The following is an 8,424-nucleotide window of genomic DNA, read 5'->3' as shown; positions in this document are numbered from 1 at the left end:
CTAAAAATATAGCTACCATATGACCCAGCAATTCCACTCCTAGGCATATATCTGGAGAAAACCATAATTTGAAAGGATGCATGCACCACAATGTTCACTGCAGCACTATTTACAATAGCTAAGACATGGAAGCAACCTAAGTGTCTACCAACAGATGAGTGGATAAAGAAGATGTGGCACATGTATACAATGGAATATTACTCAGTCATAAAAAAGAGTGAAATAATGCCATTTGCAGCAACATGGATGGACCTAGAGATGATTATACTAAGTGAAGTTTAAGTCAGAAAGAGAAAGACAAATATCATATGATATTGCTTATATGTGGAATCTAAAAGAAAAAAAAGACACAAATGAACTTATTTCAAAAACAGAAAGAGACTCACAGACACAGAAAAAAAACTTATGGTTACCAAAGGGGAAAGGGGGAGGTGGGAGGGATAAATTAGGAGGCTAGGATTAACATATACACACTACTATGTATAAATAGATAACCAACAAGGACCTACTGTATAGCATAGGGAAGTATACTTAATATTATGTATTAACTTATAAGGGGAAAGTATCTGAAAAAGAATATATATATATAGATAGATAGATAGATACATAGATAGATAAAGATATAGATATACACATATATAAAACTGAATTGCTGTTCTGTACACCTGAAACTTCCATGATATTGTAAATCAAGTATACTTCAATTTTAAAAATTAAAAAAAAATAGATTCTATTCTTGCCCTCATGGAATATGCAATCTAGTGGTACAAACAAGATTACATAATGACACAAATGGCTGTGGTGACAGGTAAAGAAATTTACTGAGGAAGGAATGTCTGGGCTGAGTTCTACAGGATGGGTCCTATGTCTCAGGAAGTGTCTCCTGGGACTGAAGATGAAAGAGCAGAAGATTAACCGTTCACTCAGTACCTCAGTATTTGAGGCACTACATTAGCTACTAGTACAAGAGGCGAATGTGACTACGATGATTTCTTCCTCTGAAGACCAGGGGAAGACTAGGGATGGGGCAAACTGGAGAGACTAAGTGTGCACAAAATAGATGCCAAGGCATAAGCTAGGATGCAGTCAACATCAAATGGGGGGTCAAGAGATGGGGTTCAGAAGAGACAAAGATCTGTCCTGATAGAAAGGTTGGGAAGACCTTGCTGAGAATGGGCCTTGGACTGGACTTTGGAAATAGGCAAGAGGTGGTGGAGCCACCTGCTTCAACTTGGCCATGTGGGCTTTGGCAGTGAGCACCAAAGCTGACACCACCCTACTCAAAGGAGGACACCCTGCTCATGTAATATGCTCCCCTGTATACTCAATATTGTATGGTCTCATGGTGATGGTAGGAGGGCAGATGGGAGAAGGAAGCTCACCAAAGGCTGACATGTAATGTTTCTACAGCTAGGTAATAGAGCTTAGAACTAATTTAATTTGGTTTAGAGAAAGAATGAAGTGATATTTGATGTATCTTAGGGTTCTGGAATAAAAATCTTACTGTGGCCTTTGCGTTCTCTCTCCCTCTCCCAACATGGCTGCCTCAGCAAAAAAGAAGAATAAGAAGGGGAGGACTATCTCCCTAACAGACCTCCTGGCTGAGGATGGAGGGACTGCTGGAGGAAGCACTTATGTCCCCAAACCAGTCAGCTGGGCTGATGAAACAGATGACCTAGAAGGAGATGTTTCAACCACTTGGCATAGTAATGATGATGATGTTCATAGGGCACCTCCAATTGACCATTCCATCCTGCCCACTGCTCCATGGGCTGCTCGGGAATCCAATATCCACTGGAGCTGTCTTCTCAAATCGCCACCCTACACTGCTTTTCTAGGGAACCTGCCCTGTGATGTAATAGAAGACTCCATTAAGGAATTCTTTAGAATTCCTTCAGAGGTTTAAATATCAGCACAGTGCATTTCTAATGTGAACCCAGCAATCCTGAGAGGTCGAAAGGTTTTGGTTACACTGAGTTTGAGGACCTGGATTCCTTGCTCAATGCCCCGAGCTTCAATGAAGAGTCTCTAGGTAACAGGAGAATTCGAGTGGACGTTGCTGATCAAGTCTAAAGACAGGATGATGGTTCTTTTGGTAGAGACAGAAATAGGGATTCTGACAAAACAGATACAGACTGGAGGGTCCGTCCTGCTACAGACAGCTTTGATGACTACCCGCCTAGAAGAGGTGATGATAGCTTTGGAGACAAGTATGGAGATCGTTATGATTCAGACCTATATCGTGATGAGTATCGGGACAGTTACCGTGATGGCCCACGCCGGGACATGGATCGATATGGGGGCCGGATCGCTATGATGACTATGACAGAGGCTACCATTCCAGGATAGGCAGTGGCAGAAGAGCATTTGGTAGTGGGTACCATAGGGATGACGACTATAGAGGAGGCGGGGACCTTATGAAGACAGATGATGACAAGATGACCGGTCATGGAGCTCCAGAGATGATTACTCTCCGGATGATTATAGGTGTGATGATAGAGGTCCCCCGCAAAGACCCAAACTGAACCTAACTCCTCGGAGTACTCCTAAGGAAGATGATTCCTCTGCTAGCACCTCCCAGTCCAGTCAAGCAGCCTCTATCTTTGGAGGAGCAAAGCCTGTTGACACAGTTGGTAGAGAACAAGAAGTAGAAGAGTGGCTACAGAAGGAACAGGAGAAACTGCAGCATCAGCTGGATGAGCCAAAGCTAGAACAATGGCCTCGGGAGAGACACCCAAGCTGGCGAAGTGAAGAAACTCAGGAACGGGAACGGCCGAGGGCAGGAAATGAGTCATCACAGACCTCAGCCACATCTGGAAGAAGTAAGTCAGACCAGGATGCATGAAGGAGAGAGAGTGAGAAGTCGCTAGCATATGAAACACCCAATAAAGAGGAAGACTGTCAGTGTCCAGCTTCTAAGCCTCCCAAACCTGAACATCCTCTAAAGGTAATGCCAACCCCTCCACCAAAGGAGAATGCTTGTGTGAAACGAGGTTCTAACCCTCCTGCTCGATCTCAGAGCTCAGACACAGAGCAGCAGTCCCGTACAAGTGGTGGAGGGAAAGTAGCTTCAGCTCAACCATCTGAGGAAGGACCAGTAAGGAAAGCAGATGAAAATAAAGTAGATGGGGTGAGCACCCCAAAAGGCCAAAGTGGAAATTCCAGCCGTGGTCCAGGAGATGGAGGGAACAAAGACCACTGGAAGGAGGCAGACAGGAAAGATGGCAAAAAGCATCAAGAGTCCAGGTCTGCACCTGAGCCAAAGAAAGCTGAAGAAAATCCAGCCTCTAAATTCAGTTCTGCAAGCAAGTATGCTGCCCTTGCCATTGATGATGAAGATGAAAATGAGGGAGAAGATTACACCGAACAGACCTCTGCATTCTGTGCTTTCTCCTAGTCTCTCACCACCTTGGAACATTCGAGAACAAATCAAATCTCTCTCCAGACAAGACAAAATAAAACTCACCATCTCCTGGAAAAAAAATCATACTGTGCATGATTCCTATCCTCAGGGAGCTTAATGTCAGGAGGATGGGTGGATAAAAATGTGTCAATATTGTATTTGCCACAGCGCGTAGTGCCATAGATAAGCCCTCTTCCGGGGATTTCAGAAGAAGGAAAGACCACTTGGTAGAACCAAGAAAGGCTTAGAGTATGAAGTGATATCTGTAATAGCTCATTAAGTATAGAAGGGGTTTCATAAAGAGCAGAGGGAAGGGCACTCCAGGTAGGGAAAAGAGTTTGAACAAAGGCTTATGAAACATGTCCCTTGTTCTAGGGATAGAGATGAATCTGGTATTTCTAGGGAAGATCGACAGAAAAACCTTGCCTTCTCCTGGCTCAGGGTCTGATCATTCCCTACAGGGACAAGTCCCCATTGAGAATCACTATATTTTCATTCTCCCAGATCAGGGGTATTTTATTGAGATATACTTCATGTCGTTTATATTAAAAATTGACACAAATATTTATTATTTGAAATACAGTGTAATATTGGACATGCTTTTTATAAAATACAAAGGACCTTTAGGGACCCTCCCTTTAGACTCTGATTCGCTGCCAATCTTCCTCCTCATTTGAAAATCATCAGACTTTACTTGGGTTTAAGAAAGATGTATGGGGAGCTATGAGAGTTCGTATTGGGAAGTTTGGGTCAGACGTAGCAGTTAATACTGAGTGGACACAGAAGAAAGAGATAAGATCAGAGGACTCTGGTCAGAGTAGTAGGATGGACTTAATCAAGGAAGACATCTTTGGAAGGGTACCATGAACCACGCATTGATGAGCATAAAGAAAAGAATGTGAAGGGATAATAGGGTAAGGGGAATAAATGTCCACTTAGTTCTATGTTGCAGAATAAGCAGATAATGAATGAATAAATCAATGAATAAATGCAGGTGCTGTGAAATTATCCAAGTGAAAGATCCTATGGATAGAATGAGCCACCAAGAGACGGTTTCTCCAAAAATGAGTCGCAAAAAATTGGAACTCTGTAGGTTGATAGCAGATAAAGAAAAAAAGTTATTATTGTTACTGTCACATGAGAAGAAAAGGTGTCCTTGGGGCTAACTGAAATTGAGTGCCACCACCAGACTGCCTACTTGGAGTCAGCAGGAGCAGTTGTTTGACTGAGGGGTACCCTGGGAATTTTACCTATTCTCAGTTAAAAATCAGAGGGCTTTTCCTTTCATGTGAAACACCCCTGAAAATCTCCTGGGTTTTCAGGAGATTAACTGCAAGCAAAATTCAGGCAGAAAATAGAGGCGATGGGCAGGCTGTGCTATCAGCTGTAGAGCCCAGGGCATGGAATTGGATTTAATTCAGCAGAAAATGATTTCAGGGGGAGAAGCCCACCTATTTGGATGCCCAGGCCTGAAGCAGAGTCAGTAGTTTTGGTGGCCTGGCTGCCCAGTGACAGCGGCCTGGATTCCTCTCTCCACAGGCACCCAGCAGCGGGAGGGAGGGAAGAAGAGGGGAGAGCACGCTCATCAGTCTCCGGAGGGAGGAGAAGCTTGTTTCATCTGAGACGCAGGGCCTGCTGCCTAAAAGCCAACCACACAAAGGCCAGCTTGGGGGCCGGCCTCTATAGTGTGGATGCGGCCATGGAACACTTTGTAGGCGGCTCTTGCACAGGAGTTCTACTGCCATGTTTTAAAGAGAAGACAAAGCACAGTTATTTTCTAGAAGGTTCGAAACCTGGTCAGCTCCCCTTTTCCCTGCCCGGGTTCTGAATGATTTGAGAAGGAAGACAAAGGAGAGGCAGATAGAAGCCAGGATGGAGGGCACAGCTTTGGTCTGTTAATGCCTCCAGAACTAGGTATGCTCGTACCCTGCCACACACACATGCTGGAAAGCCCATGCTCTGGAGCAGTTCCAGAAACCACCTGCTCCCCAAGGGCAGCTCATTCCCTGGAGGAGAGAAGGGGGGCTGAGACAAGCCAGCCCAGTGGTTCTCAGACTTATCAATCTGGTCCTTGATGGGATGAGGTACCAGCTGCGTGAGGAAATAATACCCTCCTCTGAACCAAGTGGTTTTCCTGATTCATTTAGGAACGAACTCAGGACTCAGAGGGTAGCAGCTTCCTCTACCCCTACCTTCCCCATCCCTTTTAGACCTACTGTGGGCTTTGAAATCAACTGGCTTCTCTAGGACTTTACAGTAAGGAAGGCGGCTTCAGTTCCAGTTTCCTTGAAAAGCCATCCAAAAGTGCTTCCGAGGTTGAGTCTTTTCAATTCAGTGAATTTCTCTCAGATCTACTAGAGGAATTATGGATTCTGGATACTGGGAGCTGACAATAAACCTGTACTCAGCATTGGCTACATAATTTGCAGAGCCTAGGCTGAAGGGAAAATGCAGGTCCTTGTTTCAAAAGTTATTAAGAATTGTAAGACAGTGACAGCATAGCGTTGATCCAAGTTTGGGACCCTGTCTATACAAGGCCTGGTGCAACTGCAAAGCTCCCACACCGGGAAGCTAGCCCTCACTGCTTACAGATAATATTTATGGTCTCTGGGCTATTTCCTTCCCTTCCTGCTCTCCAGTCAGGAGCATCTCTGTCTGTCTCCCTTTTACACACACACACACACACACACACACACACACACACACACACACACTTTAAACGATTTATGTATAAGAGAAATTGCACTTATCAGAAGTGTACAGCTTGATTGATTTCCACAAAATAAACACATCCATGTAACCACATCATTTAACAGAACGTTACCGGAATCTCAGAAAACTCTCTGTGTTCCTTTCTAACCATTACCTTGTTGCTTTTGTGATTGGCGTCTTTCATTCAACTGTCTTTGTGAGATTTATCTGTGTTGTTGTATGTGGCTGAGTTTATTCATTTTCCTTGCTGTATTTTAAGTCATTGTATTTATTCATTGACGTTATTTATTCCTTCTATGGTCGATGAACAATTGGGTTGTTTCTAGTATTTGGCTATTACAATTAGTACAGCCGTGCACATTCCAGTGCATCTCTCCTGGTGCATACGTGCACTTAGTTTGTTGGAATTGCTGGCTCATGGATTAAGCTTATGCTAAACGGTAGTGGTTACTAGTATGTCCCCAAAGTGGTTGACCAATTTACCCTCCTATTAGTAGTAAATGATATTCCATTTGCTTAATACGCTTGCCAATGTTAGTTTGTCTTTTTTTTTAACTGTTTTTATTTTGGCCATTCTGGTTGGAAGGGTATAAAAAATTATTTATCCCTTGCCTAATTTCAGAAAGTATGGAAAGATTCTTAGACTTGTGCATAAAACACCCCTCCTATCTCAGCTTCTCTCTGTCCAGTGGCTTCACTTTTTGCATCATTTCTTTTTCTCCACCTGGTGGCAAAGAGAGCCACAGCAAATTCTATTGCTATTAGAATTTGGAAAAGGAGAACCCTACAGACTAGAGGAGTCAAGGAAGACTTTGTGGAACTGATGGGATTTGAGTTAGATTTCCAAGCACTTGGAAAAGGTGAGGAGGAGGGGAAGGGATTCTTAGGTGGATTAAAGTGGAGAGTGGTCACATCAAAGCTGTTCTGGCCGCAGTGGCAGATTCAGCTAGGGAGCAATGGCTGGTGAGGGGCCAGAGTGTGCAGTGACTCCCTGTGGCTGAGAAGCTAGGCTGCTACCACTGGTTTGCTTGTGCCTGGTTTAGAAAAATTAATCTGGCCAAGGTCCATTCAAGGGAACCCAAGAGGAAAGGCTGGAAGCTGGCCAGGACAGAAGGAAAGGCAGATGGAGGGTCTGCATTAGGGTTCTCATTAGTGTCAGAAGACCAAAAAGGAGTTGGATGTATTTGGAAGGAAGAATGGATTGTCCTTCCTATTCCTTGGTCCTGTGTCATCATCCTAGGAACAAGGATCTTCATAGGATGCCTGATTACATGGCTCCTGGAGAGGCACCGTGCTGTCTCCTTGGTTGAGTCCTTCTCTCCTTGCCTCCAGTACAGAAGAACAAATACATAGACATGCATATGAGGCACCTCTCATGAACTCGTTGTCTAATTGACTAACAAAATTGTGGCAGTGCCTCTTGGGCCCAAATTTAGAAGAATGTTGTAGGATTAAACTACTTGGGTGCATTTCAGCTGATTTCACGGTTTCTCATGATGGAAAGGAAGGTTTCTTTTATTTGTTTATTTATTATGCTTCTGTAAGGATATGAAGATTATTTTGGTAGTGGGAAATCTCAAATATATATTGAATATATTTGCATGTTTGTACCTATGACATGATATAGGCTATGTTGTATAGTTCTTTTTCTCCATGGTTGCAAGTGGTGACTTCCTGCCAGGTCTGCTGGAAAAGGCGCAAGTTACCACTTCAATTTCTTTCACGTTTTAATGCTTGCATATCATGCTATTTGTGTATGAAGTTGACTGTCTCTCTATAGGGATCTATGTAGTTCTTTTAAATATTTAAAACAATATTTCCCCTAAAGAATCCACACAGAAACTACTAGAACTGATAAACAAATTCAGCAAGGTAGCAGAATACAAGATTAACATGCAGAAATCAGTTGCACTTCTTTACACTAACAATGAAATATCAGAAAGGGAATGTAAACAATCCCTTTTAAAATCACATCAAAACAATAAAATACTTAGGAATAAAACAATATTTCATTCTGCCCCGTCCTCAAATGCCTATTTTAGGATGCAGGAGATATGTACCTAACTCTCTCTTTTGTGTCCAGAAAGCATGAGCCCATGTATAGAACCAGCTTTCAATGGTTTGTGCTGAAGGGAGGTGGTGGTGGAAGGTGAATGGCCAGGGGTCCCCAATCTTTGCCAGGATGAGCCACTTCCTTTCTCACCTGAAGCCAAATGGTTGTTATTGATGCATGTGTGTGTCTGTGCATGTGGGCATCTTCAAAATAAGCTGAAGCGGGTGAGAGTTTGGGGAGTAGTGTTCCAAAGGAG

At 43.4% G+C, this 8,424-nt stretch overlaps 1 pseudogene across 1 annotated transcript; it reads left to right on the top strand.

The window, feature by feature from the left end:
- Nucleotides 1-1,537: 1,537 nt before the first annotated feature.
- Nucleotides 1,538-3,488, top strand: LOC309809749 (eukaryotic translation initiation factor 4B-like; annotated as a pseudogene). Its single transcript has one exon. The product of its transcript is annotated as a eukaryotic translation initiation factor 4B-like (transcript).
- The last annotated feature ends 4,936 nt before the right edge of the window (nt 3,489-8,424 follow it).

This window comes from Mesoplodon mirus (genome assembly GCF_964341445.2).
Source record: "Mesoplodon mirus genome assembly, chromosome: 8".
In the NCBI taxonomy this organism is placed as follows: domain Eukaryota; kingdom Metazoa; phylum Chordata; class Mammalia; order Artiodactyla; family Ziphiidae; genus Mesoplodon; species Mesoplodon mirus.
Note: the sequence above shows the minus strand (reverse complement) of the source record. Positions and strands in the feature narration are given on the sequence as shown.